The sequence below is a fragment of the Erythrolamprus reginae genome, chromosome 2 (assembly GCF_031021105.1).
Source record: "Erythrolamprus reginae isolate rEryReg1 chromosome 2, rEryReg1.hap1, whole genome shotgun sequence".
In the NCBI taxonomy this organism is placed as follows: Eukaryota; Metazoa; Chordata; class Lepidosauria; order Squamata; family Dipsadidae; genus Erythrolamprus; species Erythrolamprus reginae.
Window position 1 is genome coordinate 101501278 of NC_091951.1, and position 27645 is coordinate 101528922.

The window sequence follows — 27645 nt, forward strand, 5'->3', positions numbered from 1 at the left end:
TTAAATTAAATTAAATTAAATCACAAGGAAATCAGAATTATGGACCTGTGGAAAGAAAGGGATTTGTCCTAAAGAATAGAAAGGGGGAAAATTAGACAAAAAACAAAAAAAAATCCTTGTGATGCTGTGGGTTAGACATATACATATATGCATAGGGGGAGAAATGAGAGAAACAGGGGGAACAAAGTTTAGGAAAAAGAAAAAGGAAATATTCATGTTTATGAATATTATTATCTCTAATATTTTATCCATGTATATTAATACGATTATTTCTTCACATGCCTACATTATGTACTAGACAAAACAAACAAGCAAAAATAAAATAAAATAAATAGGAAGAAACGTGGAAGATAAAGGGAATACAATACTTAGAAAAAGACTTTATGAGTAGGTGATAAAAGGAAGAAAGCACATATCTTTTCCCGTTGCAGCACTGTGCTCTGCTGAGATTCCTGCATAAATAAGGGCTGTGTGTCAGCTTGTGTATATAAGGGATGCAGATCAGTCGACAGTTCAAGCCAATATAGCTAGAAGGACTGGCAAGTCTGTTTAGCAAGGGTATATTCTGGTGGTGGGAAGAGGCATTCCTTGATGCTGAAAGGTAGAAGACCAGCCTGAATGGAAGAGATCTAAGAGAAATGGAACAGCCAAGGGTAGAGGGATACAATCTGATGAATGTGATTGTGCAAAGGCTGCTATGCAGTGAAGGGTTCTAAATCCCACTACTACAGGTTTGCAAGGGCGTTTGCAAACCTGCTGTTGCTGCTACCCAGTTCACAGAACCGGATCTGCCTGGTGGCAACCCACCACTTCTGCTGTAGCTGTGACTATCGTTATTATAGGAGTTGGGAGAGTTGGTTGTTTAAGTATAAATGGGGCTTTTGAAATGGCTGATATCTCGAGTCTGCGGAGAGAGGTGGCATACAAATCTAATAAATTATTATTATTATTATTATTATTATTATTATTATTATTATTATTATATACTGCTTAGTCTGTTATGTAAATGTTTACATACTTGCATTGTAAAAAGTCAAGCCAATAAATTTCCATTTGCTCCTTCCTGTTTTTCATTTTTTCTCTCTGAAAATATCCATTCATTTGTTTGCATTACCAGATATTATTGCAAATAACTTTGTACTGTATTGATGTTCCCGCCCCTATATTTTGTTCCATTTTTTGATGTTTTAGCTGGATTTGTGAACTAGAAAAAAAGAAATAACACCTAATGTCTCTTCCTTTGCCAAAATCCAGACGTGAGGCCAAATTGATAAGATAATGTCACACACACTTGCTTCCCAGCCAAAAGTCTACTCACAAGATTAACCCTATAAATGTCCAACACTGAATCCAGGTTTGTCAGGCAAAACACGCTTTACAAGCTTTTCCCCTCTGGAGGCACGAACATTGACTTCTTGCAAAGAGCACCCTATAAACTCCTCCCCTTAAATACTCTAGGGGAGTGCTGACTATGCACAGCTGTGCTCACTTCTTCTTTCTGATCTTTCTCAACTACTCCTGCTGGGCCCTCATCCTGCTGGCCTCTCATCTTTCTCACCTGAGCATTCAGGATTGGGTCCCTTATCTCCTTGTCCTCAGACCCTGGCAAATCCCCAGTTGGGGGATCTATAGCCTCTGTAGGCTCCACACACCTTCTCCCTCTTCCTCTGGCTCACTCTCTGACTTCTCCGGCAGCCACACAGGCCGGCCATGCCCAGATGGCCCTGGCCATCAAAGTCTGTGGCCAGAGAGCCAACCACAACAGCAATGATATAGGTAAATCCTAACCTTTTCCCAGCCAAGTTTGTATCTTTCTTAAATCTGGAAAGCGTATTCAAGGACTTCCAAAATATGCTAACTATTGTTTAGCTGCTGAAAATGCTGATTTTTGAAAGTAAAAGAAATAAATGATTTTGGATAAAAGGAAAACACAATTTTTTTCAACTTCAAAAGAGTTATGCTAAATTGCTAAACACTATGTTAAAAAGCTACTCTTTTTTCCTTTTGTTCAATCACGTCTGCTTCTCAGAGACTCCCTAAACAATTCCCTGCAGTTTTCTTGGCAAAGCTTCTTAAAAAAAATGATTCTCCATTGCCTCCTTCCTAAGGCTGAGAGAAAGTAATTGGCCCAAGATCACCCAACCTGCTTTGTGGCCAAGGTGGGACTAATACTCAGAATCTCCTGATTTCTAACCTGAGGCTTCAACCACTCCACCAAACTCGGAGCTAATAAAGAAACCTAAAATTCCAGGTAACACTTCCAGAAGCCAAAGGATTATAAGTGGAGGAGAGAATTGCACCACTGAACAATGAGACAGTTGGCTCAAAAAATCAGATGGGATTCTGACTCAAACCTCAATAAATAAATATGAGCCATATGGATGAGCTCTCTCTGATCATTGCTAATAAGGTCTTCCCAAGGTAATTTCTGAAGAATGAAACCAGCCTGAGCAATATGTGAGCCTCTAAAAATTGCTGCCTTGCAACTCCCTCCATCCCCCCCTCCCCAGCTGACAATATTTGATAAAAGTTGTCGTTCAACAACAGCTGGAAGGCCATCTGTAGCTCACTTAACAAGCAGACTAGGAAAGCTAAGAGAAGTCTCCCTGGAAAATGAGAAAAATGAGCAATGGTGTATCCTGAGGAATGGTTTGCTAAACTATGAAACTGTATGTAAAACTATATAAAAAGTTAATCTGACTAGCTGCTGATTGCAAAAGGGAACTGTATATTGCTCTCAGGTGAGTAGGTGACTTTTGAATAAAAAGAAGCTGTAAGAGGATTACTTACTTTTTTTATCCTGCATTTACTATTTTAGAAATAACTCAAACTTGCAAACATACATCATACTCCCTCTGCCTATTTTCCTGACAATAATAACTGCATAACTGCATGAGGTGGGTTGAAAGAGAATGATTCATTGACCCAAAGTCACCCAGCAGTTTCCATATCCAATGCAAGATTAGAATTTGCTGTCCTCTGGTTTTTAGGCCAGCGCCTTGTAGGAAATGAACTTACTCAATGAAGACAATTGGGAGTTTGCTTGGAAATTTTCTGGAAAGCCTCTAACAAACCTGTCACCCCAAGTTCTTTCCGTTAGACAGACAGCTATATAAATTGGCTTAATAAATATTTTCCCTCTAAGAGTTCATCCATCTACCCAGTTTGTCCAGTTACCAAGAAGCTGGATATACATCTCAGTGGAGCCTTCAGTCTCATATCATCTTACCAAGAAAAGGAAAACCCAGATCAAGGTGACATAGCCAGAATATAGTATTTTCCATGGGAAAATAGAACAAATTCTGCTATGCAAACATTCTGATTGCATTGAAAGTAGCTTATTCATTTGCAGGGCTCCAACTGTAGGTCATCCCTCCCTTTTAGCCATGGGATTCTGGGTCATGAATGCCTATTTCTCTTTTGGATGATGGAGAGAGAACAGATCTATCAAGTCCCATGAAGCTGGGAAAGGAAGCAAGAACTACACAGATTCCAATAATAAATCCTTAATATGGGTTTAATGCAGAAATCTTAGGAAGGGCTATAGAGCTTTCCCAGGCTCATTTATAGTGAAATAATTAAGGTGGAGCCTCTCTGAAATGCCTTTTTCCAAATTTTTCTTTACCTGGATTAAGTTATCATTTCTGAGATAAATTGCCAACTCCCTTGCCTACAATTACCTTCATATCTATCAATTGTTTATGCCTGTGTTCTCATCCATCCCTTTCCCATCTTTCCCATAAACGCTCCGTGAGCCTTCTATGTAGCCAATTTTATTTATTTTGTTCTGCCAACTCTACCCTAGGGATGGTGGCTGCTGATTTAATAATTTTAGAATATTATTTAGAAATAATTACTTTCTTCTATAGCTCAGCGATCCAATCTCATCTATTTTGTGCATGCTCTCCCTATTTGATATGTCTCGGAGCTTCCCCTTTTTCAAATTGTCAGTGATAACTGATACAAGTTGCTACTTACTTTTTACCTTTTAGTCAGAAACTTCAGGATTATGTGCCTTTCAGCCTTGGACATTCTCCATTTAAATAATGAATGCTTTAAACAGCCATTGGAAGTATATGATGAACATGGTGAAAGTTAGATTGTTTTTTCTCTGTTTAACAACATTGTGTCTGGAATTTAATTTCTTCACAGCACATAGTAATAGAATAGCAATAGGATTTAGACTTAGATACGGCTTCACAGTGCTTTACAGCACACTCTAAGCAGTTTAAGAGTCAGAGTATTGCCCCCAACAATCTGAGTTCTCATTTTATTGACCTCAGGTAGATGGAAGGCTGAGTCAAACTTGAGCCCATCAAGATTGAACTCCTGGCAACATGGAGATAAGGAGGAACTTCCTGACGGTCAGAGCGATCAACCAATGGAACAACCTACCAGCGGACGTTGTGAACTCCAACACTCTGGACATTTTAAAGAGAAGATTGAACTGCCACTTGACTGGTGTACTATAGGGTTCCTGCTTGGGCAGAGGGTTGAACTCGATGGCCTTCATGGTCCCTTTCAACTCTAACAATAAATAAATGCAGAGTTAGCCTGCAATACTACATTCTAACCACTAGGCCACCATAGTGGCACAATGTGACATATATGCCGCCTTATCAGTTGTTAGTTCTTCTTTTATGTGGCAAACAAAGTTTATTATGGTATGTGATGTTGATGATAGTGTTATCTATTCAGTCAAGTCTGATTCTTGGGGTTTCGAAGGGCCAGATTTCTCCACATCTTTCAATCTTGCACTACTTTTTTCTTATGCGAAAGCCTGCAATAAATTTGAAAAACTTTTACAAAGCTGGTTACATGCCAAAGGTCTTGGAAAGAGCCATACTTGCGAATGGAGGCAAACTTTTCAAATAATAACCCGCAATTTAAAACAAAACTGCCATTAAAAAAAAAACAGACCAAAAGCCCCAGAACTAATTAATTCCTTAAATATTATTCATCTCCTGAAATCTGACTGCATGGAGAAACAAATCCTCCCTACCTTTAAGAAAAAGTGTGGGATGATCTTCCAGCAGCCTTATTTCTTTTGCTTTTAGAAAGACTGCTGTTCTAGCCCATTTCTGTGCAACACTGTTATCTAACATAGCTTGGGGGTTGAAAACAGTTTAGTGTTCATAACCAGTGATCTAAGCATATGGAATACGAATGCGAATAATGCTAATTTTGCTTGTATAGATTTAGCAGAATAGGCTTTAGGAAATGGAGGGGGGGGGGAAGGAGAGCAAAGGAATAAAAAAATGAAATGCCTCAGAACTGAAGGCGTCAGGTTAGTTCAAAGAAGAAAGCTATTGCAGGTGTGGATGTTTCTGAAAATTTAGGACATGGCTAGATCATCCAGTGCATTGTGGGTTCGAATGAAGTGATGGAAGAAAGTTTTTAAAGGAAGTCACAGGATGTGGCAATGGACCAGATTACCTCTGGAACCGCCTGCTACCGCACGAATCCCAGCGACCGATAAGGTCCCACAGAGTTGGCCTTCTCCGGGTCCCGTCGACTAAACAATGTCGTTTGGCGGGCCCCAGGAGAAGAACCTTCCCTGTGGCGGCTTCGGCCCTCTGGAACCAATTCCCCCCAGAGATTAGAACTGCCCCCACCTTCCCTGTCTTTCGTAAACTACTCAAGACTCATTTATACTGCCAGGTATGGGGTTGTTGAGATAGCTCTTCCCCCTAGGCCAGTGATGGGCAACCTTTTGAGCTTTGTGTGTCAAAATTCGCCAAAAAACTGAGCATAACTCGGGTGGTGTGTCACCTTGAGAAAAAAACATATTTTTGTGATATTTATAGTTTAAATAAAAAATATGTATAATTATTTAACTTACCTGCTTAGTGACTTCTTTGTTAATCTGTCAGTTGGTTTCTTTTGTTGGTCTTGCTGTTATTTAACTTGTGTGGGGTGCCATGAACTAAGATAAGTGAGGGGGAGGGGGAATTGTTCCAGTGATGGCGAACCTGTGGCAGTCCAGCTGGACTGCCACAGGTTCGCCATCACTGATTTAGTGACTTTTTTGTTGCTGAATTTCATTGGCTAAATCTTCAATTGAGGTTGAAGGCATCCACTCAAATTAAATGTGTAGAGACCCAGCTTTTAACAGGAAAGAAAAGGAAATACAAGATTCCCTCTTATTTTTCTTTTTTCTAGTTAAAGAAAATATATTTCTTTTATTTACAGGCTATATTTTATTCAGAAATCCCAAATGGCCTACAGGACAAACAGTAATATTTTAAAAAATTAAATACTACAAGGAACAAGGGAGCATCCTAAAATGTTGATCACTCCTTTTTTTCTTTTAGTTTTCTAAGATCCTTAGTACTTAATACTTAGTACTCGAAACCAAACACAGTGTTAAAGATAAAGTCTCATTGCACTTTCCTACAATATTACTTACACTGCTTTATTTTCCATTTTTTCCTAATATGTCCAAGCACAGAATTTGCTATTTAGCAACAAATACAGTAGTTGGCTGGTGTACTCACTATGGATTGATGACTATATGAAGAACAGCAGAAATGCACGGAGGAGGAGGGAGCAGGATATGACAGCTATGAATAATGACAGGCGCTCGCTGAGAAAATGGAGACTACCGGGGGAGAAGGGAGGGGGGAGAGGAGGGGGCGCGGAGAAGGGAGGGGGGAGAGGAGGGGGCGCTACCCCCACGAGCGAGTCCACGCTGTACTTTCCTATTCTCGCTCTTCGCACGTCCGCGTCCCTTTTTTTTTTTTGGTGCTCGGAAGTCAACAGCGCGGACCCTTTAAGAACCTGCGCTTGCGCCCTGCCGGCTTTTTTTCCTCCCAATAAATTATTATTATTAATTATTATTATGTGATGCTGTTGCTTAAAAAAAGGAAAGAGAATGCCTTCAACTGTAATCTTAAATGTGCTTGCTAGGAAGCAAGTCTCATTGAGGATGAAATAAACCTGTACAGAATTGTACATTAAAATATACATAAACAATGCAAATGCTACCACTGCCAGTATGTTTGATCCAGTCTATAAGAAAGGAAATCTTATTTGGAAAAGAGATGTTGGTATAATAATGATAACGCTAACGCTAACGCTAACGCTAATGATAATTTATTATATTTGTATGCCGCCTCTCTCCGAAGACTCCTTGGAATGGAAAACATGCTTTTGACCTGTGGTTTTCAAATGTGTGGCTTCCAAATGATATGGATTGGAAAGATATCATAATGGTTCTAAAAAAAAAAAGCAGAAATATTCTAGAATAACAGACACATTTTTAAAGCTGTCAATATTTTTTAGAAAATCAGTGGAAAAGTTGGTTTTTAGTACTGTATGAATTAGACTTTGTTGGGGGGAGAGTTGGAATATTGCTTATTTTTTTTTTGTTTAGATTTTATGCTAAGAATGATAAATTCTAATCCCATAAGAAGCTTTTGCATCAAGACTCATTCAAAATTAGGAATGTTAATTGCCCAGTTCACTCAACTAAGTAGGCTTTCACACAGTCTTATTAATTGCAAACAGATGTAAGAAGAAATGAATTTTACTGGATCCAGCTCTCCAGTACTGTCTTCTCCAACTGAATGCATTAGAGCTGTGTTTGAAGTCTGATAATTCACATGTGACATAGCCAAACATTTGGGAATATATACATCATGAATTGAAACAGGATAGGCAATTAAACCGTATTACATTGGTTGGTATCTCCTCTCAAATCTAGACTTCCAGTCACTTTTTCTCTTTTCACTAGCTGTCTCCTGGGAAAAATTCAAGAGCTCAGGAAAGGACTAGAGATAAAGTTCCTCCTTTTCTCACAATAAGTATGTCAAGACGACAGAAATAACTTGGTTGTAGTTCCTGTAGAACACTTTCTTTGCATGACTTGAATTCAGATGAAGACACCTAGAGTCAATAACACAGTATGCCTGGGTAACCATTTTTATTACATACCTGGAACAAACCACTTAAAATAGTTGACTGCCCCTAGTGAACTTGAAAGTATGGACTCTCACTATATGAACTGTTCCTGGAGTCTTGTGCTTCTTTTTTTCTTGCCTTTTAATGCAGTTTTTGCATTGTGTTTTCTGGTCTTGAAGTTGGCAGCTGATAGTGATTGCATAACTGATATCTCTGCCCTGAGAAATTCTGGTGTTCAGTTCCCACAGAACTCTGACTGGTGCAATGCAGTTACATTATGCAGACATCCTCTACTTTAATAGACTAGTGGAACTTAAGAGAATAGACTAGAATAGAATTCTTTATTGGCCAAGTGTGATTGGACACACAAGGAATTTGTCTTGGTGCATATGCTTTTAGTGTACATAAAAAAAGAGATAATTCTTCAAGAATCATAAGGTACAATATTTAATGATAGTCTGGGTACAAATAAGCAATCAATCATATTAGGAACCAGTCTATATAAGTTGTAAGGATACAAGCAGCAAAGCTACTGTCATACAGTCATTAGTAGGAGGAGTAGGAGTAGGGTGATGAGAAGATTGATGAGAATGAGAAGATTAATAGTAGTTAGTTAACAAACTTAGTAAATAGTTTAACAGTGTTGAGTAAATTATTTGTTTAATAGAATGATGACATTTGGGCAAAAACTGTTCTTTTTTCTAGTTGTCTTGGTGTAAGTGCTCTATAGTGTTGTTTTGAGGGTAGGAATTGAAACAGTTTGTGTGCAGGATGTGAGAGGTCTGTAAATATTTTCCCAGCCCTCTTTTTGACTCAGGCAGTATATAGGTCCTCAATGGAAGGCAGTTGGTAGCAATTGTTTTTCCTGCAGTTCTGATTATCCTCTGAAGTCTGTATCTGTCTTGTTGGGTTGCTGAACCGAACCAGACAGTTATAGAGGTATAGATGACAGATTCAGTAATTTCTCTGTATAACTATAACAGCAGCTCCTTGGGCAGTTTGAGTTTTCTGAGGTGGCACGGAAAGAACATTCTTTGTTGTGCTTTTTTATGACATTTTTGATGTTAAGTGTGTGATATGGTCGAACCTAGAAATTTGAAGGTCTCTACTGTTGATACTGATATCTAGCAATGTAAGGGGTGGAAGTATGGTCTGGTTTCTCCTAAAGTCTACCACCATTTCCATGGTTTTGTGAGTGGTCAGTTCCATATTGTTCCAGTTGCATCAAAAGGTTAATTGTTCAATCTCCCGTTGTATGCGGCTTCATCATTGTCTCGAATGAGGCTGATCACTCTTGCATTATCTGTGAACTCCAGTAGTTAAACAGATAGATATTTAAAGATGCAGTCATTGGTATATAAAGAGAAGAGAAGTGGAGAAAGCACATAGCCTTGGGGAGGGGTGTATCCGATATCAAAGAATCTGTGATTCTGCTTAGCTTCATCTGTTACTTCTTTGCAACTCTTTGACATGTATATAAGTATTTAATAGGATACATTATCGTCCATGCAAAACCAAATAGAATCTGACTGATCAGCTGTAAAGGTTGAGCTCCAGGATGTGGCCAAGTAGGTTCTTCAGATTGGCCAATAAAAGAGAAGTCATTTTATGCAGTGAACTGGACTTACACAATGATTTTATTTCCCCGTAGTTTTTATGCATCTCGACTGACCAAAAAGGAAATTTCACAAACTCTCTGTGCTATGTTTCAGAAACATATATGAAGGAAAGTAATCTTGTAAAGTAAGACCTTACTTACAAGAGACTTTCTCCCTAATCCTTTCTATTGTTCTCTGTTCTTCTTCCTTAGATGCAAACCTAACTATTGTTTCTTCAAAAAGTATCATTTCTTTCTCAGAGTTGTGCTCTATTACTTTAAAAATGGCCTTGTAAATAATCCATCCCCCATGTAACCCATTTAATACAACTTAAAAGCTTCTTAGGAAGAAGCATATTTAAAGAAAGGGAAATCTACTAACAGTTCTGTTTCAGGCTAGTCAGATGATAGTTGAATAAATTGCTTCTCAGACACTTAATGTTCAAACAGTAACACTTCTATTTATTTCTTCTACTTCATTCTTGTACAATATAATTCTGTGACACAGCAGAATTACTTTCAGTTTGTCCCATGATAAACTATATCATTTATCTTTATAATTGCTTCACTGGCTGCTAGAAGGCATTCCTTAATTATTAGGCCAGTTTCTGCTGATTAGAAAGGCAATGAAAAGGCAATAACTCACACAATAAGAACTTCACATCCTGGAGTTCCCAGGCAGAATCTATGTTGGCTAGATGTCAGATTGACGTAAGCAGCTAATGCTTCAGTCCAATTCTGGATGTGTTGTAATTAATTAATTAATTAATTAACTACACTCTAAAATGCATCTCAAAATTTCTTTCTACTAACTTCTTCTGACCTTTTCTGCTGTCTTCTGAATTTTGGATCAATCCATCTCAAATCCTGACAGCTGTCTGAACACACATCTGTCTGCAGGCTTTCACTTGAGAGCTGCTCCCCCATTTCAACTTCACCTTCACTAAAATTCTCTTCATCTCCTAAATCAGGTAAATTGACAGGTTCCATTTCACCTTCCCCCTCAGAACCTGAGCATTTCAACAGCTGACAGGGAGCACACACAACACTAACTGCATACATTAAAACAATGACAATGAAGAGGAGATTAAATATGCCTGTAAATCTCTTGTACAGATACAGACTGTTTAGGGTGTAAATGACATTTAAATATTGCATATAAATAGAGATATGAGCCTATTTTATGCAGATATTAGATAGATTTTTAGAGAACATTTATTTCTTAGAGTTTTTCAGTGTCAGGGATAAAACTGCAAATTGATGCTGTACATTGCATGAGTGTGACCTAGACAACACTTGCATTTGAGTGACATGCCACAATATTTCTGTTTTGAACTGCTTTGTTGGAAAGTTATGGCCACTTGGTGAGAAAGATTAATTGTCTGATTTCATGTAAGATAATTTTAATCATATTGAATTTATCTGGGTTGACATTCCTACATTAGAAATGAGTTTGCTGAGTAATCTGCATTAAGGCAGCCTGTAATACATGAAATGTGTTTATATTCCATCAGACTAAGCAGCAACGATGGTTTTCCATGAATATGATTTGAATGTAGCAAAATATTATTCCTTACATTCAATATTTTAGGTGATTATTGTAGAGTGTTAAAATCTCAGATTGGGAAGAGAACCTTGGAGGATTTCTACTCAAACACACTGACCATGACTCTTCATAGCATTCTGGAATCTTCATAGCATTCTGGAATCTTCATAGCATTCTGGAATCTTCATAGCATTCTGGAATCTTCATAGCATTCTGGAATCTTCATAGCATTCTGGAATCTTCATAGCATTCTGGAATCTTCATAGCGTTCTGGAATCTTCATAGCGTTCTGGAATCTTCATAGCGTTCTGGAATCTTCATAGCATCCAATCTTAGCTTGAAAACATCCAGCAATAGAACATCCTACAGGAAACAGGCTATTCAATTCTTAATGTATATTGTAGTTCAGAACTTTCCCCTTGTGTTGACTTTAGATCTCTCCACTTGTTAATACTTGTCCTATCCTCAGGAGCTACAGAGAATAAATCCATATCTACTTCACTTTAACAGCCCTTCAAGAATTGGAAAACTGCCGCCATGCTTTTTTTGGCCTTAGAGATAACTGGACAATCTGTGACCCATTGGGTCATTCTTCTTTCCGCATATAATAAAGACTTGCACCATTTACTCTGTTCTCACGACCCTCAGGAGAACTTTGGTGAAGCCATCCCCTTCTTCTTAGTTGACTAGAGGAATTTCTGCCACTTTGCTGGGGCGGGGGAAGGGAAAAGAAAAGCAGCAGTGGACTATGGGGAAAACATCACATTTACTCCCAACTGTGCCCCCTCCCTCCAGGGAAGAAGAGGACTCACCCATCATCACTCCTCTCCTGCCAGCTCTACCTTACCTGCAGGCATTCCACTTGCTCCCCTGCCCTTCTTCTTTTCACATATCCTAAATATGCGAAATACTAATCTGTCTGGAATACAGCTGATCTGTCTGGAACCCACACCACATATTGGACATAAACACTCTAGAAAATGTCCAGAAATACTTTACTAGAAAAGCCCTCCACTCCTCCACTCACAACAGAACACCCTATGCAACTAGACTTACAATCCTAGGTTTAGAAAGCTTAGAACTACACCGCCTTAAACATGACCTAAGCATAAGCATATCATATGCTACAACGTTCTTCCTGTCAACGACTACTTCAGCTTCAACCACAACAACACACGAGCATACAACAGATACAAACTTAAAGTAAACCGCTCTAAACTGAACTGCAGGAAATACAACTTTAGTAACCAAGTTTGTTGATGCATGGAACTCACTACCAGACTCTGTAGTATCATCACCTAACCCCCAGAATTTTACCCTTAGACTATCCACTGTTGACCTCACCTGATTCCTAAAAGGTCAATAAGAGGCATGCATAAGTGCACCAGAGTGCCTTCTGTCCCCTGTCCTAATGTTTCTCTTTTAGTATTATGTATATAAACATTGTTATATCTTTGTATATCCCCAATATGTACTCAACAAAACAAATAAGTAAAAATAAAATAAAATATTTTATTTCCTCCTCCCTTCACAACCCTCAGGAGAACCCAGATAAACCACCCCCTCCTCCTCCTCCACTTCCTCCTTGACTGACCTATTATGGAACTGCCTACCACTTTGCTGGGGGGGGGGGCTTGTGCCCCAACTGAAGGGTTTCTAAGAAGTGAAAGCAGAAGGTGTTATGTTGCTGAATCAGCCACACCTTTGCCAAATTTCAATCCCACAGTAGTCATTGATCCCAGACTTTGGACACATTCTGTTAATTCCTTATCCGAGGTAGCTTGATTCAAAATGTTTTGCTCTTTTGTCCAATTGAAGGTTATAACTGTAAAAAATATGACTTCAGTAACCGAGTTGTTGAAGCATGGAACTCATTACTGGACTCCATAGTGTCATCCCCAAACCCCCAACACTTTACCCTTAGATTATCTACAATTGACCTATCCAGATTCCTAAGAGGTCAGTAAAGGGCGAGTACAAGTGCACTAGAGTGCCTTCCGTCCCCTGTCCTATTGCTCTCCTATATCTCCTATACCTTTCTTCTATTCCTATATCTCTTCTTCTACTCTTTCATTGATATGTTCTATTACTATACCTTCTTTTCTATTCTTTCTTAGATATATTTTACTATGAGTATCTCCTCTATAACCTTCATCATGTATTTTATTATGTGTATATAGATATATACCCACTAAAACCCTCATTGTGTATTGGACAAAACAAACAAATAAATAAACAAACAAACAAATAAACAAACAAATAAACAAACAAATAAACGAACGAACGAACGAATGAATGAATGAACGAATGAATAAATAAATAATTTTTAGTGGTACATAATTTAGAATTTCTATTCAATGCCCCTGAAAGGCCCAAGTCCTTAGTCTAAGGCACTGTGTCAAAGGTATTTTCATTTTCACACTTTCTGTTAAGAATGCCTAGGGAAAAAATATGTTCACTTCCATCACACCCCTTCATCCCACATATCTCAAATAGACCTCACATTTTTTTCATTGATCTAGTCATAAAAATCCTAGTTGGGCAATACTTGAATCACATAAGGATGAAACGGCAGTGTTTTACAATTTGGTGCGCTTAGCTTCATTTTCCATTTTTCAGCTTGAGTGATCCTTAGCATTACTTCACAATTTGCTTGAATGCTCAATACTCTGAGTAATTTAGTGTCATCTGCAAACTCAACCACTTTGTTGCACATCCCTGACTCCTATGAATAACTGATATCAGATAAACATTTGTAAAATTCCACTCTTGGCTGTCCACCATTTGAGAACAATCCATGTATACCTATTGCTTATTTGCTCTTGGCAGTTAATCATACATATGAAGACCTCTTCTGTCAGAATGGTTGTTTGTTGAGGAACTTCTGGCAAGAGGTTTGATCAAGATCAATGTCTATACATTTGTGTGTTTTGATATAGAGCAATTCTAGCTAGGCATTTGTTTACACTCTTTTAAAAAACCAATAAGAATCACGAGGCAAGATATTTTGAGTGTCAAAAATTCTAATTTATTCTCAACAAGTCTTGTTCTTCTAGGTGCTTAATAATTTTATTAATACCATTCTTATAAATAATGCTTTCTATCATTTCACTAAAAAGGGAAACTTAATTCATAAGTAATTCTTGGTTCATAAGAAACTTTATATTTCTTGGATTTCTTATGGATCCATTTTTGAAAGAATTTTTGTATCAGGGCCTTCTGTGAGAAGACACATCTTTAAGAAATTATCTTTAAAGCAACGGACAAAATAATGTGTCAGAATTATATAGGGGATAAAATGTAACCTATGTTTCTTTTCTATAAAACAGTTAATATGATGCTTTCAATGACTAGGCAAAATAGAAAATTTGTGAAAGGATGACTAGAGAAAAATGAGATAAAGAACAAAAAGCAAGTTATGGTCTTTTGTGTGTGAAAGACGCATGAGAAATGAGATTAATTTAATATTATGAAACATATTGATGTTAGCTACCATTAGTTTCAGAAAGGAAGTTGGATTAGGAACTCTTTATAGAAATGTGCTTCAATAATAAGTGTATTAATTTACACTACATTATATTTGTAATTCTTTGCATCATCTTGTAAATGATATAACCTGTAACTTTGGCAATGTGTTGGTCAGGAAACCAGTTATCATTGTACATGCCAATAAAAATACTTTATTGCATTTATCTCCAAGTGCTTTGGTTATTTAGTGTACATCTTTCCCACAATAGTATTTTTGAGGGTGAGATCATAGAAACATGGAATGTATTTCAAGTTAAAGTTCTTATAGCTGCTTTATTACTTTAAAAATGAATAGAAACATAGAAGACTGACAGCAGAAAAAGACCTCATGATCCATCTAGTCTGCCCTTATACTATTTTTTGTATTTTATTTTAGGATGGATATATGTTTATCCCAGGCATGTTTAAATTCAGTTACTGTGGATTTACCAACCACGTCTGCTGGAAGTTTGTTCCAAGGCTCTACTACTCTTTCAGTAAAATAATATTTCCTCGTGTTGCTTTTGATCTTTCCCCCAACTAACTTCAGATTGTGTCCCCTTGTTCTTGTGTTCACTTTCCTATTAAAAACACTTCCCTCCTGAACCTTATTTAACCCTGTTCTATCGGGGTCTCTGGTAGAATCCTCCCAAAAATTCACAGGTACAAATTTGAGACACACACACGTTTGAAAATTCAAAACAATGTTCTTTATAATGAAAATTCACTTAAACCAAGCCCTCTTTTGGTATAGCAAAGAGCACTCACAAACTGGTAATTTGTACAAGTCCCTTATCAGTTCTGTGATACTTATCTTGCAGCTGTGAGGCAATTCACAGCCCTTCTACTTTCACAAAGTGACACACACTTTGCTCTGGTTTAGTTTCAAAGTGGGGAAAAATCAGCACACAAAAAGTCAAAATCAGTAAAGCAGTCACGAAACACAACGATCAGATAATCCTCCACAATGGCCAAACCCACAGGCTGCTATTTATAGCAGCCTCACTAATTACCACAGCCCCACCCAACCACAGGTGGCCTCATTTTCTTTGATAATAATCTCTCAGTTGTTGTTGCCTATGCATCGCTCTCCGCATGCGTGGCTGTATCATTAAGTCTTGTTCTGAATCCAAGGAGGAGCTAGATAATTGATCTCCTTCTAAGCTGTCTGCCACACTCTCCTCCTCCCTGTCACTCATGTCTTCTTGGTCAGAGGAGCCTTCATCAGCAGATTCCACTGGGGGGGGCAAAACAAGCCTGCAGCATGTGGATGTCTCCCCCACATCCACAGTCCTTGGGGTAGGAGCAGGGCCAGAGCTAACCACAACAAACCCTTTGTTTAACCTTATTTAACCCTTTAAGATCCATCCATCCTTCCTCCCTCCTTCCTTTCCTTTCCTCCCTTTTAATTTTATATATTTGAACAAGAAAAGAAGCACAACTTTTGTAAATTTTCACTAGCATTCTTCAAGGAGAATTGGTGAGCACAGCCAATGTTTTTCACCATATATCTGCTGCCCAGTTTACAATCTGTCTCGTTAAATATTAAAATGTTAAAAGTTAAAATTGCTTACAAGATATATGCCTAAAAATCTTGTTCTTTCTCCATCTGCGATGACAAGCGGAAGTCCTAAGTGCCTGATAATACCATCCCTCAGTGTAGATGTTTAACTGTTTCAGTATGTGAGCAGCACTAACAATTTCTCATACAGTCATGACAATGGCAAATTACACGCTTGGGCAATTTCTTGAAATTAGGGCTCAAAAGTTAAGGTTTCCATGGCAATGATAACTCATTCCTGTCACAGAGATGTGCAGCAGTATTTTTGAGTATTGTTTCTAATGCCTTGAAAATGATTTTGTAGATAGTGGATTGGGATTTAAGATTTAAAGGCTTCCAAAAATTGGATTATATTCATAAACAAAGATTTTTTAAAAAAATAATTAGACATTGTATGTACAGATGAAACTAATACACATTATTAAAAATAAAGGATAAAATAAAAAAAGGAAAAGAAAAAAGTAAACGAAGCAAATACTGGTTGTAAGTTCTTATCTTACAACCTTTTGTTTAGCGATCGCTTGAAGTTACAATGATCATGAGATTCGGGACTTATAACTTTGCACTTATTTATTTATTTATTTTGTTTGTCAAACATATTCAAGATAGTAAGTACAGATATAAACATAAACAAAGTAGGTATAGATAAATGAGATCAGTAGGACGGTAAGCCTGTCAGGCCGAAGTGATTTTAGTTGGGGACTTTGGCATGCCACACTTTATGCTTAGCTGTGGGAATTTGGGAGGGGCAATTGCATGAGGGTTATCTGCATACAGTATAGCTGTAACAAATTCTTTCTAGATAGTCAAGGTCATTCTTTGTCTTTACAGTTCTGTACCTGCACGGGAGGGATGACTTAGTGACTATAACTTGGGTAAGGACCTGGTCCTGAAAGATTTTTCAAACATAGAAACATGGAAGTCTGACGGCAGAAAAAGACCTCATGGTCCATCTAGTCTGCCCTTATACTATTTTCTGTATTTTATCTTAGGATGGATATATGTTTATCCCAGGCATGTTTAAATTCAGTTACTGTGTATTTATCTACCACGTCTGCTGGAAGTTTGTTCCAAGGATCTATTACTCTTTCAGTAAAATAATATTTTCTCATGTTGCTTTTGATCTTTCCCCCAACTAACTTCAGATTGTGTCTCCTTGTTCTTGTGTTCACTTTCCTATTAAAAACACTTCCCTCCTGGACCTTATTTAACCCTTTAACATATTTAAATGTTTCGATCATGTCCCCCCTTTTCCTTCTGTCCTCCAGACTATACAAATTGAGTTCATTAAGTCTTTCCTGATACATTTTATGCTTAAGACCTCCCAACATTCTTGTAGCCCATCTTTGGACCAGTAAAATTTTGTCAATATTTATTTATTTATTTATTTATTTATTTATTTATTTATTTATTTATTTATTTATTTATTCATTCATTCATTCATTCATTCATTCATTCATTTATTTATTTATTTAGATTTGTATGTCGCCCCTCTCTGCAGACAAAATTGAACGGGTCCAAAGATGGGCTACAAGAATGGTGGAAGTATCAGGAAAGACTTAATGAACTCAATCTGTATAGTCTGGAGGACAGAAGGAAAAGGGGGGGACATGATCGAAACATTTAAAGATTATGCTTAGAGGTTCAGCTACGGCTGTGGAGAGCTTTTAAAAGAAGTATGCACACAGTCCATCAAGTCCAATAGATAGATATGGTTTTAGGTTGCGTAATGCGTTTTCAATGTTATCTTCTGTAAAATCAATTTGTGTTAGATTGTTGTAATTATTTGTGGTACGACTAGGAAATATTGGGCATGAACCATTGCTGTTTACAGACTCAGCTGAAGACTACTGTATTAAAGAAGGTGGCTTTAACAGCTTCATCATTATAGTCTTTACCATTAGGCCCTGTAAGGGGTGAGAGGGATCTTGAGTTTTTGAGTTGACTTATGACCATTGCAGCATCTTCACAGTCATGTAATGAAAATTTAGGCCCCTGATGACCAGAATGTATTTACCACAGTTCAAACATACCAGGGTAAGTGATCACTATTTGTGATCTTCCCAGCTGGCTTCCAAAAAACAAAATCAATGGAGGAAACTGAATTCACTTAATGACCACAAGATTCATTTAACAACTGCAGTGATTGCTTAACAACTGTGGCAAAAGGTTATAAGAACATAAGAACATAAGAACAGCCATGCTGAATCGGGCCAAAGCCCATCAGGTCCAGCATTCTGTGTCACACAGTGGCCCACCAATTGTCCATGGGGATCTTCAGCAGACAGAGAAGGCAAAACCCTCCCTTTCCCCTGACCCCTAACAAATGGTATTCAAGGGAATCCTGCCTGCCTCAACCAACATAGAGGTGGCACACGGACATCAATTTCAACAACCACCGATACACTTGGCATCCATGAATCTGTCTAATCCTGCCTTGAAGCTATGAAGGCTGACAGCTGTTACAACATGTAAGACATGACTCATTTAACAATCGCCTTGCTTAGCAACCAAAACTTGGGTCTCAATTGTGTTTCTAAGCTGCAAATATAATTTTAATGACTAATCATTATATCTTAAAACACAACAATTGTTTCATTCCACATTTCATATCATTCTCTATTAACAAACAAAGCTGCATCTCTTACTAATCAGTCCATTAAGGATTATCAGAAATAACAACATATCTATTATAATCTTCACCTAATAAACCCATTTTAATTCTTTCCTTTTACATTTATATCTCATTTTCTATTTTTCAAGAAAATTCACTAAATCTCATTGTTCAAATCCAGTTTGTAAAACACTAATTGAAATTACTAGAGATAATAACATAACTATTCAAATAAGTTTAAAATACCTTCAACAATGTCTTTCCTGTACAACTTTTAGCTATCAACAAAATCTTAAAACATCACAATTCAGTTTAAATAATGCATTAAAATTTTTCAGAGGTAGCAATCTATTTATTTTAACCTTGGTAAAACAAATCAACTTCATATTCCTTCCACTTTATCACAACAATCCTTCAGATAATGTATAAACACCCCCCCCACACACATTTTGTCTTTGTCTTTTCTAAAAAACATTAACAAAATCTTTTTGTAAATCCAATATAGAAGGGTTATCCCAGTTATTCTTCTAGTCTATTATTTGCATGACCTTCTTAGCTTTTGAAACAACAACATGCGTATTCAGTATTTCATCTTTTTCAATATCCTTCTGCCAACCTATTATTTTCAAGTCCACACTTGAATCAATTTCCGTCTGATCCTATAAAACACATTCCTCTTCCATAGCATTATTTAGTCTATTGTGAATAGCAGAAAACTAAATATTCTGTACCCATTTTTCCAAAATCTCTTTCCATGCATCCATTATTTTGTTCCCTTCTAGTGCCCCTCTAGTTTCCAAACTTCAAAGTCTCACATTATTTTCAGTTTTCTTTTGAAGAACGTGAATGCAAGAACATGAATAGTTTCCCACAGGAAGGATTTTTACAATTTGCAAATGTTATTAAATCTATTACAAATTTTATTCCCTTTATAACCTTCTAAAATCAACAGTCTAATCCCCCTTTTGTTATTAATTCCATAAAAAGAATTCTTTAATCTTTAAACACATTCTTGAAGCTTCTTTCGTAGTGGATTGAAGGAAACTCACCCAGTGAAGTCCATAAAAACTTGTTTCTTTAGAGGTCTCAATGAAAACAATAACTACATTAAATCCAAAGTGATTAAGAAATAAAGATTGGCTGAACCTTGAATCACTGAAGGCTACATTCCATCTATGCCTGTTGTAGATGTGATCCCTCAACTCACAAGCAGACTTAAAAATGTCAGTTTTTGCTGTCAACTCATGCAGAGCAGCTGTGTGGAATACAGATCTGTGTGGAGTATAGATGGACTATCTTGTGATCCAGCAGATTTCAGATATAATGTCCTCATTAGCATCCTTTTAGAGCAGACCATGAGGAAAGCAGGAACCGGAGTAGTCCCGGCAGATGCAGTGAGGTCTTTCATCCTCACACTGGAGCAGACCTCAACCTCCGCGGACTGATCACAGACAGCAAGTGGGCCAGATGTGGGCCACGGGCCGCCCCTTGCCCAGGTCTGCTCTAAAAGGATGCTAATGAGGACATTATATCTGAAATTTGCTGGATCAGAATATGTGAAAAATGTCAGGAGAGAGAACACCTCACAAGATAGTCCATCTATACTCCACACAGTTAATTATATTAGTCCGGCCCTCTAAAACCATCCCAATTTCTCAGGCAGCCCCATGGAAAAATTAATTGCCCACCCCTGTTTTAGAGAGTTCTTTAGGCCACTTGGAGGCTTATCTGTGCCCTCGGGGTCACCTTAGTTGTGCAAATGGGTGTGGAGCCTTCTTGGAACTGTTGAAAGACTCTCTAAAAGAAAGCAAATGACCAACTGTCTGCAAGGAGTATAAATCCTTCCATTCCCCACCATCCAGCCAGAGCTGAAGAAGTTCCTTGGATGAGAAGCAAAATATCTTCAAAGAAAGGCAACATGAGAAAATATTATTTCACTGAAAGAGTAGTAGATCCTTGGAACAAACTTCCAGCAGATGTGGTTGGTAAATCCACAGTAACTGAATTTAAACATGCCTGAGATAAACATATATCCATTGTAAGATAAAATACAGGAAATAGTATAAGGTCTTTTTCTGCCGTCAGTCTTCTATGTTTCTATGTTTCTATGAAAAACCAGAAAGTCCAATTGCCTTTTGAAAAAGCAGCTTTGTATTTGCTTTTGAGATTGTAGCCGAGAAAGATCTATGATTTGTTTATCATTTGCTTCTTAGAAAACCTAAGTACAGTAGTACCCTTAGATACGAGCATAATTCATTCCAGAAGGGAGCTTGTATGTCAAGGCAACTCGTATCTGGAACAAATGGCTTTAGACTTTGTTTTTCCCCTCTGAGATAACCAGAAGTAAGGATTCTTGCGCCACCTAGTGGACGCTCGGCTCGTATCCCGAATTTGAGCTCGGGACTGGAACAGAAATGTCTTTCCCCTCGTGGCTCGTATCTTGAAATACTCGCATGTAGAGCAGCTCGTATCTAGAGGTACTACTGTACTTGTCTCTTTTGAATGGCAGTGGCAAAGTTAAATTTTCGATGTGCATTGCTATAAACCAGATTTGGAGAAGCAGGGCTCTTTCTGAATGAAAATTCTTTCAGGGTAGCAGGACTGTAGTTGTATGCTTATTAGGGGATGCAGCAGTCACATAATTGGATTTGGATCTATTTAATGATTCAGAAAAGATTAATTCAGGCCCAACTGATTTGGCAAGTTTCCAGCTTGACTTGGATCTCAGTTGAAAAAACTAAAGTCCCATATCACTCATTGACTACAACTGGAATTCAGGGAACAGTATTAAATTCTTCTGCCCCAAATTCCTGATTGACATTACAAAAACCTCTTCTGAGGGGACAAGTCACACCAAATTTCAGGTAAATGGATTATCATCTTGATTCACAACAACCAGCAAGTTGTTTTTGATTTCTAGCAACTACGTAGGTATACATATGATAAGACATACATAGTACATACATAGGATATAGTATACACATAGTACATATGTAGGACATATGGCACACATACAACACATGTCATATGACATTTATTTATTATTTATTTATTTATTGGATTTGTATGCCGCCCCTCTTCATGGACTCGGGGCGGCTAACAACAGTGGTAAAAACAACATGTGACAATCCAATACTAAAAACAGCTAAAAACCCTTGTTATAAAACCAATCATACATACAAACATACCATGTAGAAGCCTAGGGGGAAAGAATATCTCAGTTCCCCCATGCCTGACAGCAGAGGTGGGTTTTAAGGAGCTTACGAAAGGCAAGGAGGGTGGGGGCTATTCTAATCTCTGGGGGGAGTTGGTTCCAGAGGGCCGGGGCCGCCACAGAGAAGGCTCTTCCCCTGGGTCCCGCCAAAAGGCATTGTTTAGTTGACGGGACCTGGAGAAGGGACCTAACTGGTCACTGACATACATAGGACATACAAGATACATAGGACGTACGACAGTGAAAAGCTACACGAGGCTCAGCAAGGCTCATAAGGAATATACAAAGGGTGCTCGATCACACAGCTAAGGCAATGAGGAGACATCTCAGAAGGGACCTGAAGTCATCAGACTTGGTGAGACTGAGATTTGACCCGGTACGTGTGTACCCAACAAAGATCAGTGGAGTGCCTGGCCATGTTTGTGTACATTGCCCTAGCCTGCTCCAGCTTTTTTCTACCTGCTACTCCTTAACAAACAAAGCTATCAACTTCGTTTGTTTAGCTAAAATCCCTAACACAATATCTTCCAGATGCTCCGCAGCTTGCTCTGGTGAGAGAGATAGACTGCCCTAAAAGAAAAGGATTATTTCTTTACTTCAGGGGGAAGCAGTTCAAACCTAAGCTCACAGAGTTTAAAACCAATGTCCTTTGCAATGATCTTTTGGTGAGTCGTTCCTGCAGGCAGCTACATTAAATAAGTAGTCTTTGAAGGGGGAAAAGACCTTCCCTCTGACCCCCCTCTCCTGCATCAATCTACAAAAGACTGTACTTAAGTATAAAGCTTACGTATTGCTCCCTGGCTGCTAGTCCACCTCAGCGTACATTTCAAATCCTTGAGGAAAGGAAGTGTTAGCCAGCAATGGTAATAAAATTGCCCTGCAGAATTCTTCATTTTCCCTAAAAGAAAAAGGAAGGCAAAGCTGTATCCCAGCAAAGGTGAGACCATATCCCCAGACCACCAAAGACAGCTGTGGCAAGGCTACTGCCAATCCTCATTACCAATTACAGTAGTACCTCTAGATACGAGCTGCTCCACATGCGAGTATTTCAAGTTACGAGCTGCGATGCGAGCAAAATTTCTGTTCGACACCCGAGCTCAAATTCGGGATACGAGCTGAGCATTCACTAGGTGGCGCACGAATTCCATTTTTCCCAGTTATCTCCGCGCAAAAAGTCAAATCTAAATGCATTTGTTGGAGATACGAGATGATCGACATACGAGGTCGGCTCTGGAACGAATTAAACTCATATGTCGAGGTACCACTGTATATGAAGCTCATCACTGCCTTGGTGGTGCAGTGGTTAGAGTGCAGTACTGCAAGCTACTTCTGCTCTTCACCGGTTGCCAGCAGTTTGGCAGATCGAATCTCAGTAGGCTCGAAGTTGACTCATCCTTCCATCCTTCCAAGGTCAGTTAAATGAGGAATTCACTACCTGACTCTGTAGCTTCATCATCAAACCCCCAAAATGTTACCCTTAGATTGCCCACTGTTGACCTCACTCGATTCCTAAGGGGTCAGCAAGGGGCGTGCATAAGTGTGCCAGTGTGCCTACTGTCCATGTCCTAATGTTCCCTCTTATCAGTACCCATCTCATGTGCATAAACAACATTACATCTATGTATATTACCAATGCGTACTTGACTAAATAAATAAATACATACATTTATTCTCCATGACAATCTATCCCCAACCTGCACCCATCACCACTGTAACTGAATCTATCCCTCTTGCTGTGAGTTGTTGTCTTCTCTTTCCTTTTACCTTTACCAAAGGGCTAGATCTTTACGTAATATTGTATGCTAAAAATATGATAAAGTGCTTTATTTAAGCCATGTTTATATTTTGACTTTTTAAAATAAAATTTTATTTATTTAGCTATGGCATCTACAGAAGTCATGCAATCACTGATATATAACACCAATAAAACACCTAATGTGTACAAACACAAATTAAGTTTAAATAAAGCATCAGCATATACATATATGTAAAATGTGTAGACAATACAACATGGTTCTATAGAGTTGAAAAAATGTGTGTTCAAAATATGATAAAGTGTTTCATTTAAGGCATGTTTATATTTTGACTTCTTAAAAGAAATGAATAACTTTGAAACATACAAATGAATTTTGCAGTCTGAGGATATCAAGTCTGTACAGCTGGTTTACTATTTTTTAAAAAGAGCTTTTCATTTATTTTCTTACTAATGGACTATATTTATATCACATATTTCTCCCAAATGTTTAGCCTCCTGCTTTTGGAAGAAAAATCTAACAAAAAGCATAGAAATCTAAGAGTGGTTTTGCTATATATTTTGCAACCTACTATTTTAACATCATTTCACCAAAGCACTTTGATTGAGTCACAAGATGAGACAGCATATGAATTATGAAAAAAAAAGCCCAACAAACAAATCAATTTAGCATTAGAGCTGTCAGTCACAAAGTTATATTCTTCTACCCTTCTTCTGTCTGGCTTTTTCCTAATTTGGAGAGTTTGGGAAATATGTATCATATTCCTAGTGCCTCTAAATCTTTGAATGATTTGCAAAACTGTCATAGGATTCATATACTATTCTGCTGTAGGGCAATTATGCTTTGGTTAGATAATTTCAGCAAGCTATGCCAATCAGTACGGTTTCTTAAAGATTTGGCCAAATCCGATGAACTCCTTTAGCTCTCCTTTGATCTCATTTAAATGTTACTGAACTTGCTTTGTGCACTATTTGCATGAAGCATTTGGGATGGCACTGTTGTAATTGAGAACAGCTAAGGATTGAATCGAGGTTGCTGACTATCTGTTACTTGATATTGGTTGATGGCCAAGATGGAGGACAGGCAGCACTGACTCTAAAGAGCTCCTCCAAAAGTAAACAGGTTCTATTTTTTAACTCATTTATATTTTTAAATTTTAAATTAATTTTAATTTATTTTAAACTTTTAACTTCATTTTTACATTTTAACATTTTAACAACATATTTTATACTTTTAATTCATTTTTTAAAAAAACTTTTTAAAATCCATACCGGGTGGAATGTGTTTGCAGCAGTTCCTCTTGGCTTTTTTATAATTTTTTATAAATTATACAATTTAAAAAGAGGCCGAGAAGCAAGACAGAGAAAAGGAGAGTTGGGCACCGGAGGTTTTCACAATTAACTAACATGGGAAAAAGCAAGAAGAGGCAACGCACATACTCTGCATCACAAACTTCACCAAAGCCTTTGAAACAACAGAAGGTCGACAGCTATCTGAGAAGCAGGCAGCCCCTCCCTGTGAGTAACCTAACACCTTTCAACTCTTCAAGAGAACAGGAGGCATTGGAATGGAACGAACAAGCAGAGATCGAAAGCCAACATCTCATAGATCTCGCTTCTTCTGCAGAGGAGGAGGATCCCTCCTTCACCTCTGAACAGATTCCTGTCCTCTGCCCAGCTGCAGAGCTTTCAAAAGAGGGGGGTGAGAAGCCAAACTTGACAAACTTGAATAATGAGAGTATAATTGACTTCTTATCAAGACAAAGCTTGCTAACAGCACAAACCGTATTCTCTATCTTTGAACTGCTGACCACAGTTAAAGCAAAGGTTGATTCGTTAAAAGAGGCCCTCGTGAAGTTTATTGAAAGTCAACTTGATGAGCGGAGACTGCAGACCACGGAGATGGCTAAGGGTGAGAAAAGGGTGCTTAGAGGTTACACAGACAAGGAAGGGAGGCATTTGAACTACAACTATTATTTACAACCCAAGCAAATCACCCTACAAATATCAAATAATAGTATAAACAGAGGACGCTGGGGAACAAAAAAAGCAATCATCCTATCCCTAAGTCAGTTACTCCGTTGTGAAAGGAGGCTGATTGATCTGGAGAAGGCTGAATGGCTCCCACCCAGTAGAGATTGCAAGCGAATTTTACTTACCTTTAGGCAGCCCACAATCTCTAGTATGCTGTTTAGAATGAGACCCTTTCTCTGTCATTTTTCAATCTTCCCAAAGCGTGTGTTCCACTCAGAGGAACTCAGACCACTCCTAAACCAAACAAGCCCAGAGAGCACTGTCACTTTAAAGAATAAAAGATTCAATTCAACCCCAGACAATCACAAGGGTATTTTATCAACTATTCCCTTGGGAGTTGTTGGTCCAGATACAGAGGACCCATTGGAGGGAAGTCTGACCAAAACATTTGGTACTTTGACAGATTTGGAGCAAATGGATATTATTAGAAGATTAGATGCCTTGAGAGAGACCCTAGTGGCAACACAAAATACAGTCAATCCACTAATTGACCTAGTGTCACCAACTGCTACAGGTAATGGCAACGGTCCTGAGAAAGATCCTGCTGGCATTAATGTCCCTTCCCTTGCTAGGATGAATTCAGGCATGCAGACCACATTAGATATTGCTGGTAGACAAGAGGAAGACTCTGATTACTTAATAACCCGGGCCTCAAAATCAGAGTCTGCCGGTGGGCTACAACAGGAATATGAGATGGACACCTGTAGCCAAGCTCACTTAAAAAGTGATGCCCTTTCCAACAACTCAGGCACATGTAAGCCTCTATTCAGCGTTTCTGGCCTCATTCACCAGCAAGAGAAAGATAAAGGAAGACAAAATTTTAATCAATGTGTCTTTTTAGACACTGAAGGAATGCTGGACCTTATTTTACCTGCAGATTGACTATATAAGCCACATCATTCATCTATGAACCCCAACACAATGCTAATCACCCCTCTAGAAAAAAAACAAGAAAGTTCTATTCGGATATTGTCATGGAATATATCCGGTTGGAAAAACAGGATGTCAGATGGAGACCTATTGGATTTCCTCTCCAAATTTGACATTATAGCACTCCAAGAGACATGGTTAACCACCAGTGATGAAGAAGCCCAGTTAACAGGCTTTAGAGCCTGGTCTACACCCGCTCGTAAATTTAAGTCAAAAGGGCGGGCCTCTGGGGGATTATGTGTATTTGCTAAGGCAGAGATGGGCTGGCAAGGGCACCAATTGGCCCTTAGAGAAGACCCCTACTACTTCCAAGCTATTCAATTCAAATACAAATCAACTGAAGTAGTGCTGCTAAATGCATATTTACCCCCATCTTCATCCCCATGTTTTTCCCCTGACATCTGGGTGCAATTAGAAAAGACAATCGTGGAGATAAATATAAAATATCACAAAGCCATTGTGATCCTATTGGGAGACTTTAACGCTAGGGTGGGTGCCTCCTTGCAAGACTATGTACACTTGGGCATTATTCCGGAGACCTATTTGACAAAGGACCCACCCTGGCACTCCAGAGACTCTAAAAGGAACGCGGCGGGCTCCAATCTGATCTCCTTGACATACACATGTAACCTTCACATACTAGGAGGCAAAAGCAGCTGCTTTATATATCCCTTCACCTTCCATGCTGGGAAGTCTAGCAGTGTCTTGGATTATATATGTGTCTCAATGGAAAAATCAAACTTCTTTTCAGATATCCAAATCTATACAAGGGAAGATAGTGATCATCAACCAATTGCAGTTAATTTTTATGTCAAATCTGATTTAAGACCACCCACAGCACATGACAAGAAACTACTTTCTAACCTTGAAGTGAGGCAAGCCAGGAGGCTCAATTGGTGCAAGGTGGATACAAAGGCAATTTTTAGTTTTATGAACTCTGAGAGGGCCCAATCCTGGGTGAAAATGGTTGCTACACCCACTCAAGAC